We start from the raw sequence: 9,361 nt of genomic DNA on the forward strand, positions 1-9,361 counted from the left end.
AACACAAGACAAACAAAGAACAGACACAGAACGTAAAAGAAGACAAAAGGTAAACTCGGGGTGATGGTGATAGGAGAAAGTTATTGATCAATTACTAATCCCTTAATAACTGAACTAATGACTAACCTATCGCATGTGAGAATCGCTACTGATGAGCAGTGTGTGTGCGTGCGCGCGTGTGTGTGTGTGTGTGTCAGTTACTGGACTTTTGACATCAACTCTTATGAGCAGCTCAGAGATGTAACAGCCTACTTGACTTCAGGAGCTGAGGCTGGGAACCAGTGAGGCTGGATTCTGCATGCGATGTCTCCAAAGTGGGTTGTCCTTGAACGGCGTCGTGTTCTCCAGAGGTTTGGTCCTGCCGATGGCGGTTCCTGATCAGCGACTTAGTGCAACCCGCCAGCGGTTCCTTAGCTGGTGATTGGCTGATGGCGCTGGAGGCTTCAGATGCAGTTTGGACTGCAGGTGGCTCAGAGTTTGGGTCAAAAGTTCTGGTCACAATCTGACAAAAATGATTATTGGTTTGTGGAGAGGACTGAAACAGTGGCTAGGCGTTTGTGATCCTCTAAGACAAGAATCTACAACTCGTAAAAATGAAAAGAAGAAAAATAGGATTTGGTACAACAAAGCGGTTTGCTAGTTGTAGTCTCCAAAATAAACGTGTAAAAACGTAGGTTTAACTCTAGGCACTAATACTCAAGCTTAAGAGGCACAACTTGGTTACGAAGAAAGAAAGCAAAGGCTAAGCTGAACGAACGTGCGGCACAAACTTGAAAAATTTTGTGTACACTCTTGTAAACTACTGGCACACAATGTATCATGAGGTTAAAGACTAGGTATCCTAGTACAACTAGTATAACTAAGCATCATTACTTATCTAACGATAAGAAAGAATCAGGACCTGTAAGAAGATTACGTATGAAATGGTTCAAGGATTCTAGAATGAACATTCTAGAAGAAAGAACATCGAGAAAAGACGTATTGGCATTCCACATTTCACGCTGGTGAAGTCTGTAGCAAGGGATTAGAGTACGTCATCAGAAAAGGAGACATTGTTGAACAGCAAACATCAAAACGTCCATGATTCTAATATCAACCTCTGGTAAACTGGTAGTAAATAAGTAATGTTCTTATATACGAGTATATAACGTTACCATGAGAAACATAATATGTTTAATACATTTGTTAGGTTACAAATGAAACAAAGGGATCTCAGAGTCTCAGTCCTGCTCAGGAATGCAGGAAAAGGTCTGGAGTTCAGTTTGGCCCCCAAAGAAGAGAGTGGGGGAGTTTGAGGTTTGGGTCTTTGTCGTAAACAGAGTCGTAAACTGTGGAAGGGAGGAAGGTTCTTCTCCCTGTAAGGTGTTTGTCTAATATCAGAGGTGACATCTTTATGGTTTGATGCCCAGAGAGTGAACTTAGAGGAAGGAGGCCCGTTCAAGATGGCTCTTGGTGTCATCTTGATAAGGAGGTTCCGTGTTGAGAGAAGTCAGCAGGAGTCATGCTGGTGTGACCTCAGATGGGCTGATTCACAAAGGGGTGAGAAAGGGATGTGGAGGAAATGATACCAAGCAGGGTGCCCGCTACATTTCATTGCTCCATTCCTTGGATAACAATAAAGTATGTTCAATACTACTTTATTGTCAATGTTCTTTGAAATGAAGCAGCTTTGGTCGTCGTGGCAACCGTACAATCATCAGGATTTATCAACACTAAACATGATTTTTATTCTACTGATGAAACTGAGAATGTTTATTCAAACGTTATGATTGAAGTTAGCTATTCTATTATCTATTATGAAGTGTATGTGTGTATTATGAACATCCAGGTCACCAGTTGAGCTTCTACCTGCATGTCCATGTGTTTACTGCAGGATAAGATGATGCTGTTCCAGGCCCACCACATCCCCAGCCCTGAAGGCGACGTTTCGAGCCCTAAGGAGCCTGTGGACCTCCCCCATCAGCAACATTCTCTATGCACTTCCTTGTGTAAGCAGTGATTGTCTCTGTGTGCTCCTGGAGGTCTATGGTGTTTTTGTAGGTGTCTGCCTGTCTGTATATGCTCCAGTCTGTGTTGACAAAGCAGTCCTGGAAAGCCTCTTAAGACCCTTCTGGCCACTCACATATCCGCTTAGTAGCTGGTTTGCTGACATTAACCAGTGGCCTCTAAGCTGCCATTAGCATGACAGTTGTGTGGTCTGAGGCCCTGATGTGGGGGAGAGGGAAGGCTTTTTAGGCTCCTCTATGGGAAGTGTAGACGTTGTTGGATGTTGGTATCTCTTGTGGGGAAGTTGATGTGACCATGCGGTTTGGGAAACACGTTCATGGGATTGGCATGGTTGAAATTCCCAGCCAGGATGAGGAAGGCGTTGGGCTGTCTGCTGCCCACTGATGTGCTGGTAGAGTTCGTTCAGTGCCTCACTCCGGTGGTTGCTGGAGCCAGGGGGGGTGTATATTGCAACCAGCAGTATACAAGTAAATTCCCTGGGCAGGTAGATTGACCGGCACTCGATAATCATATCCTCCACCAGTGATGAGCAGTGTTTACATACCACAACGGCGTCACGGCACCAGGCGTCACTTATGTAAACACACAGAAAAAACATAAAAACACTGATCTACCAGATGAGAGAGGAGCCGATGCGTGTGTACGCGCCACCATATTAGCCGATTACTGAATCACAACTCTTCCTTCAATCAGTTTTATGGAGCTGGAAAGAAAGAGGAAGGTGTCTACTGTGTCCCAGCCACAAACTCTGGGAAGTTTGGGACTCCAGAAGAACCAGTGTAGAAATACACTGAGTGACTGAAACAGGAGCAGTCACAGTTTTAAATCACAAAGAACCTCAACATGTTTGTTTTCTGCGTCAAATCCAAAGAAGCTGCAGGACATTTTAGAAATGTGAAGAACCTGTGATGATCAGTGAACATAGAAACAAACTGACCATTGAAACCTGAAGTGAAACATGAAAGCAGTTCAATATTCAGGTGGAAGAATCAGTGGACGAGTGGAACGTTCCAGACAGAAGAGACGTTTGATGGCTCTCATAAACCCACAAGAAGGGGGTGGAAGTGGAATCGGAGGCATACCTAGGATAAGGATGTGGATCGAGCTTTTTGAGAGCGTTGACAAATGTATGCAGAGAGAATTTGGATAAGGGAAGTCGAGTAAGTAATCTGATTCCGGTTTATTCAAATCTCAGTGAAAATATGGAAAGTAGTTTCTTCCAGGTCGCAGAAAGAACACTGGAAAAAGTGGGCTCAGGATCATCTCCAAGAATGGGTCGATGGGGTCGGGTGCAGTTCTTTTGCTCCAGGATCTTCTGGGATACTCGACTGGACTGCAGCCCCATCGTCTGTCAGTTTCTGTCTAGTAATTGTAACTATCCAAATAACCTGCCACGTTCGTGGCTTCTTGGTCTAGTGGTATGATTCTTAATTTAGGTGCAATAGGCCCTGGGTTCAATTCCCAGACAGGCCCTTAAGAGTTGCTCGTTGTCCTGCAAGTTTCACATGTAAAGTTCTTTACTTCACTTTAATCCTAAACTAGGAGCAATGAGGTCCCATGGGGCCTTCATGAGATTGTGATTACTCCCTTCATATGGAGAATTCTTTGCGGGCAATGGAATCTCACTTTACTATCTGGTTTGCTCTATCCGAAGTATTAAATGAATTAATCCTGAACTGATTTCTGTATTACTGAAAGATGAGGGAGAGTATACTTTGAATGTGTTAGGCATAATACATGTAGTTATCAATCTAAGACAAATGATGGGGTATTATCAAGTCTTCCTTGCATGAACAAACATTCAAGAAGAGGTCGATCAAACCACCCATATGACATCTGCGATGGCCAGGAATCGAACCCGGGTCAACTGCTTGGAAGGCAGCTATGCTTACCACTATACCACCATCGCCACAAAATGGAAGATGGAGCTGGAATTCCACATGAAGGGGTCAGTCTCCAGGTATGCAGCTAGCTTTACACTGCAGCTCTGTGTCATATGAACATCACAAGTCATCATCATGGTCAGCAAGTCCAAACACTTAAAAAAAACCCATTTCTCAAGGCTAACCTAACAAACTAAAGAAACAATCCCTGAAAGCATAGTCTGAATGTTAGAGGAGTGAAACTGAACCTCACTCCTCACAGAGTGACTCTCACTCAGAAGATCGCAGAAGATCCTGGAGCTGTGGGGCCAGAGCCTGTCAGAGAGGGAGAAGAACCTCCTGACAGACTCACCTGTGCCCAGTTGATGGTTGTTGTTGTTGTTGTTGTCCTGTGTCTTCTCAGCCTATCTGCTGCCTCTAGTGACATCCAGTGTTCAGATTGTGGCAACCCAGGAGTGAGGCAGGTGAGGGCATCAGCACCCCCGGAGAGCGCCGTGCTCGCACCTACAGCTCAGCCCTGAGCTTGGCCCTTCAGAACCATGGAGAGCGGCACCACACGACAAATTGCGACAGCTGAGACTGGAACCCTCATCAGGACGGGGAGTGTCCTCCCTCCCAGCTGCAGGGAATCGGTGCTGGATGAGCCTAGGAGACAAAAGGGAAGACGGAGGAATCGTCAGAATGTAGAGGAAGAGTTTGCGATGTGACATACAGTACAGGCCAAAAGTTTGGACACACCTTCTCGTTCAATGTGGCCCCTTTATTTTCATTGTAGACTCTCACTGAAGCCATCAGAACTATGAATGAACCCATGTGGAATTATGTATTTAACAAAAAAGTGTGAAATAACTCTAAATATGTCTGATATTTTATATTTCTTCTTTCTTCTATATTTCTTTTTAAAGTGGCCACCCTTTGCTGTTTTGATAGAGCTGCAAACCGGTGGTGTTCTCTCAATGAGCTTCATGAGGTCGTCACCTGAAATGGTTTTCACTTGTTCCTCGTCAGGATTAGTGGAATTTTTGGCCTTATTAATGGGGTTGGGACCATCGGTGGTGTGTTGTGCTTAAGTAATGTTGATACACAGCCGACAGCCCTTTTGGACAACTAGTCATTCATATTATGACAAGAACCAATCAGCGAAGTAGAGAAACGAGTGGCCGTCATGACTTGAAGAAATGTTGGTCATGAAAGTAAAGGAAACGCATTGAATGAGAAGGTGTGTCCAAACTTTTGGCCTGTACTGTATTCAAATTCACAATTTATAGCAAACTCAGACAAATCCTTAGTTGAAACAGGTGATAAAAAAGCATTCAAAAATGCCCCAAAAATAAAAATTTTAAATGAAGTAAAACATGTTTCAAGTGACAAAGTGCTTTGTGCATGAACACAGTTTAGGAAAAATATATTTTGAGAGATTTGAGATGTTATCTACAGTGTGTCCTCTTGCAAACTGACTTAAAGAATGTAATACTGATTCCTTGTATCTGCATTAACAAATACTGAACAATAGACAACCATTCTGAACACATTCCTCCCATTGTTGCTTCAAGATGAACCAACAACAGATCATCAACAACAGCGAACAAATGAAGCGAATCATTGTTCACTGTCAGCTTCAAGCATAGAGAGGAACATCATGACTCATCATCATGGTTAGCAAGACCAAACACTTAAAGAAACACATTTCTCAAGTCAGAAACTATTGAAATGATCCTTGAAAATATAGTCTGAATACATCAGAGGACTGAAAGCGAACCTCACTCCCTACAGAGTGACTCTCACTCAGGGTTCCTTCCTGGGATTAATAGACTCCGCTGCCATGTGTTTATGGAAATGACCTCAGCCAATCAAGCGTCTGACATAACTGAACTGAAGTTCTCCACATTATATTATCTGTAACTTATTTTAATCACAATATTCACTTTCAATACATTGTCAGGGCTGTCTCAACTCCCTGACCACAAATGCAAGAGGGAAGGGAACTAGAATATTATAAAGTTTATTTAACAAAGGAAACTACGGAAAATACGGCAAACTAAATACAACAACCTATACACTGTCTATGTTCCAGGGTGTGAGATTCGGTGAGATTTAATGCGTTAGATCGGCTCCGGACGATTATTTCACGCCGTAACTTGCCTTACGTGGAGGAATGGGTAGGTCACTGCTTTTCCGGACATCTGATTGGCCAGTGGGTGGTGCTTTCACGGGATCAGATTCAATCCAGACAGTTATCCTGCTCCAGAGCAGGATAGTTTTTCAGAGTAAATTACCATGAGACAAGTCTTGATGAAACGAAAATCCGGCTTCGTGGTACGGAAGATCTAGGATCAACACTGAAGTTATCTCGCTAAAATCAAAATCCTGCTTTTTGGTATAGGCCCCTGCTTTCAGGGATCTTTTCTTTAGTTTGTTAGGTTAGCCTTGAGTTGGTTTCTTTAAGTAGTTAAGGTCATTGGGAAAGGAATAACAGTGAAAAGACCCTACCTGAAACGTAGGCAGCACACAGAAATGCCCAAATGTCACAAGGCCAGATTGCTCCTATCTTACATGTGGAACTTGCAGTACAGTGAACAACTTGTAAGGGCTTGTCTGGGAATTGAACCCAGGACCTCTTGCACCCAAAGCAAGAATCATACCACTAGACCAACAAGCCACTACACTTGCAGGTTATTTGTATAGTTACAATTACTAGACAGAAACTGACAGATGCTGGGGCTGCAATCCGGTCGAGTGTCCCAGAAGATCCTGGAGCTGTGGGCCCAGAGACTCTCACCCCCCATTTCCACCGGCTGCGTGTGCGTTGTGTCTCCGATCCGGCACGGCGGAGACGTCCTGAAATGGAGATATTTCATGGCCCTAAATGAACACTGTTCACCTGCATGAGCTACACAAAAGCTGTTGTCTCCTCGGCTCATCCAGTGCAGATTCCCTGCAGCTGGGAGGAGGACACTCCCTGTCCTGATGTGGGTTCCAGTCTCAGCTGTCGCCATTTGTCATGTGGCGCCACTCTCCATGGTTCTGAAGGGCCAAGCTCAGGGCTGGACTGTAGATGAGACCACGGAGCTCTCCGGGGCGCTGATGCCCTCACCTGCCTCACTCTGGGATTGCCACAATTTGATGTTTGATTCCCAGAAATGCCCTAAGAGGCTCCAGTGATAACGTCTCTTTTTTAGTCTTTTTACTATTATTCCTTTCCCGCTTACTTTAGTTGTGTTATTGCAATCACAGTTTTTCTGTCAGACCCAGTGGTTCTCAGTCATCTGTCAGACCCAGTGGTTCTCAGTCATCCAGGTCATGGTATCTTGCTGGGTGAAATCGTAGGCAACTGAGCTTCTGGTTTACTTGGAGATGTTTTGCCGCTCATCCGAGAACCTTCTTCAGTTCTGAACTGACTAGTGGGAGTCCTGCTACTAATATTAAGTTGAGTTGTTACCTCACACGAAGGAGTGTGAGTATCGGGTCACCCTCCCTTCACCTGCTTGAGCTACACAAAAGCTGTTGTCTCCTCGGCTCATCTAGTGCCTGGATGAGCCGAGGAGACAGTGGGTTCCAGTCTCAGCTGTCGCCATTTGTCATGTGGCGCCACTCTCCATGGTTCTGAAGGGCCAAGCTCAGGGCTGGACTGTAGATGAGACCACGGAGCTCTCCGGGGCGCTGATGCCCTCACCTGCCTCACTCTGGGATTGCCACAATTTGATTGTTTGATTCCGAAAATGCCCTAAGAGGCTCCAGTGATAACGTCTCTTTTTACTATTATTCCTTTCCCGCTTACTTTAGTTGTGTTATTGCAATCACAGTTTTTCTGTCAGACCCAGTGATTGGCTGAGCTGGGTTATTTCAATAAAAACATGGCAGTGTGAAGGTTCTCAGTCATCCAGGTCATGGTATCTTGCTGGGTTAAATCGTAGGCAACTGAGCTTCTGGTTTACTTGGAGATGTTTTGCCGCTCATCCGAGAACCTTCTTCAGTTCTGAACTGACTAGTGGGGAGTCCTGCTACTAATATTAAGTTGAGTTGTTACCTCACACGAAGGAGTGTGAGTATCGGGTCACCCTCCCTGGCTGTCAGTCATCTGAGAGTCGATAAGCCATTGGCTTACCTGAAAGGGGTGGTGAGTGTCGGGTCTCCCTCCATTGTTGTCAGAGTCACCTGTAAGGCATTGGGTCGCTGAGTGATTGGAGCTGCAGGTGTCTGAATGGTTTTTGATCCTCTTGGGGAGAGATCCTAAGACTGCGTTGTAAGTGTCAGATAAATTGTGTATTATTGTGTATTGTGTATATTGTGTGTATAAATTGTGTATTGTGAGAGGGTTTTTCTAATTTAACTTTTAATCCTCTCTCAAACCATCAGTCCTCCCTGGCCAAAATGTGAACATTGTCATCCTCAAAGGAATGACCTTTGTCCTTTAAGTGTAGGTGAACTCTCCTGTGTTGAGCCATGCGCCTGTGTAACGGTTGTTTAGTTTCCCCAACATACAGGTCAGTGCACTCCTCACTACACTGACGGCATACGCAACATTGTCCAGCTTGTGTCTGGGTGTCTTGTCCTTTTGGTGGGACTAGTCTCTGTCTCAGGGTGTTGCTGGGTTTGAAATGTGAAATTGTATTCGTTAAACATCCTCCTTAGTTTCTCTGATACACCAGAGACGTATGGCATGACCACACTCTTCCTCTTGCGTTTGTTGTCTTGTTTGTTAGTGACCTTCTTTTTGTTGGATTTGGAGAACGCCCAGTTAGGGTAATCACAGCTCTTGAGAGCCTCCCTGACAGGGGTTCTCTCTTTGTGCTTCCCTTCCGCCCTGGTCGGACCACTTTGTGCCCTGTGGTTCACGGTCTGAATGACTCCTAATTTGTGTTCCAGCGGGTGGTGTGACTGAGTGAGTGGAAGAGATCGTACTGGTCTGTGTGTTTCTTTAAGTGTTTTGGTCTTTCTGACCATGCTGATGACTTGTGATATTCATATGACACAGAGCTGCAGTGTAAAACCAGCCGTATACCTGGAGACTGCCCCCTTTCATGTTGAATTCCAACTCCAACATTATTTTTGTGGCAATGGTGGTATAGTGGGTTAGCATAGCTCCCTTCCAAGCCAGCCGGCCATCTTTGTTGAAGCAAGGAAGACATGATTGACCCCATCATTTGTCTTATATTAATCACTACATGTATTATGCCAAACACATTCAAAGTATATTTTCCTTGATGTTTCAGTCATCATGCAATCTAGAAATCAGCTCAGGATTGATTCATTTAATACTTCAGATTGAGGATTGCGCAAACCAGATAGTAAAGTGAGATTCCATTGCCCTCAAAGAATTCCCCAGCGCTGTATGTGGGGCTCAAACCCACGAACCAGTGCATTATTTGAGTGTTGTGTATATGCTCCCCTTTGCCAATAAGGAGGCTGCACTGAGGGAGCCACATCACATGATGAAAGGGCATGACACTTATTCTGAAGCTGCTGTTACC

The 9,361-nt window shown here is 44.6% G+C and overlaps 3 non-coding genes across 3 annotated transcripts; all 3 read right to left on the reverse strand.

Annotated features, from left to right (window-relative positions):
- Window positions 1–3,844: 3,844 nt before the first annotated feature.
- On the reverse strand, window positions 3,845–3,916 carry TRNAG-UCC (transfer RNA glycine (anticodon UCC)). Its single transcript has one exon. It is a non-coding gene; the product is annotated as a tRNA-Gly (tRNA).
- Window positions 3,917–5,406: 1,490 nt separating this feature from the next.
- LOC144738560 (small nucleolar RNA U3) lies at window positions 5,407–5,623 on the reverse strand. The gene has a single exon (XR_013589284.1). It is a non-coding gene; the product is annotated as a small nucleolar RNA U3 (small nucleolar RNA).
- Window positions 5,624–6,477: 854 nt separating this feature from the next.
- On the reverse strand, window positions 6,478–6,549 carry TRNAP-UGG (transfer RNA proline (anticodon UGG)). The gene has a single exon. It is a non-coding gene; the product is annotated as a tRNA-Pro (tRNA).
- Between the last annotated feature and the right edge of the window lie 2,812 nt (window positions 6,550–9,361).

Source organism: Lampetra planeri, unplaced genomic scaffold, assembly GCF_965212315.1.
Source record: "Lampetra planeri unplaced genomic scaffold, kcLamPlan1.2.h2 scaffold_1053, whole genome shotgun sequence".
In the NCBI taxonomy this organism is placed as follows: domain Eukaryota; kingdom Metazoa; phylum Chordata; class Hyperoartia; order Petromyzontiformes; family Petromyzontidae; genus Lampetra; species Lampetra planeri.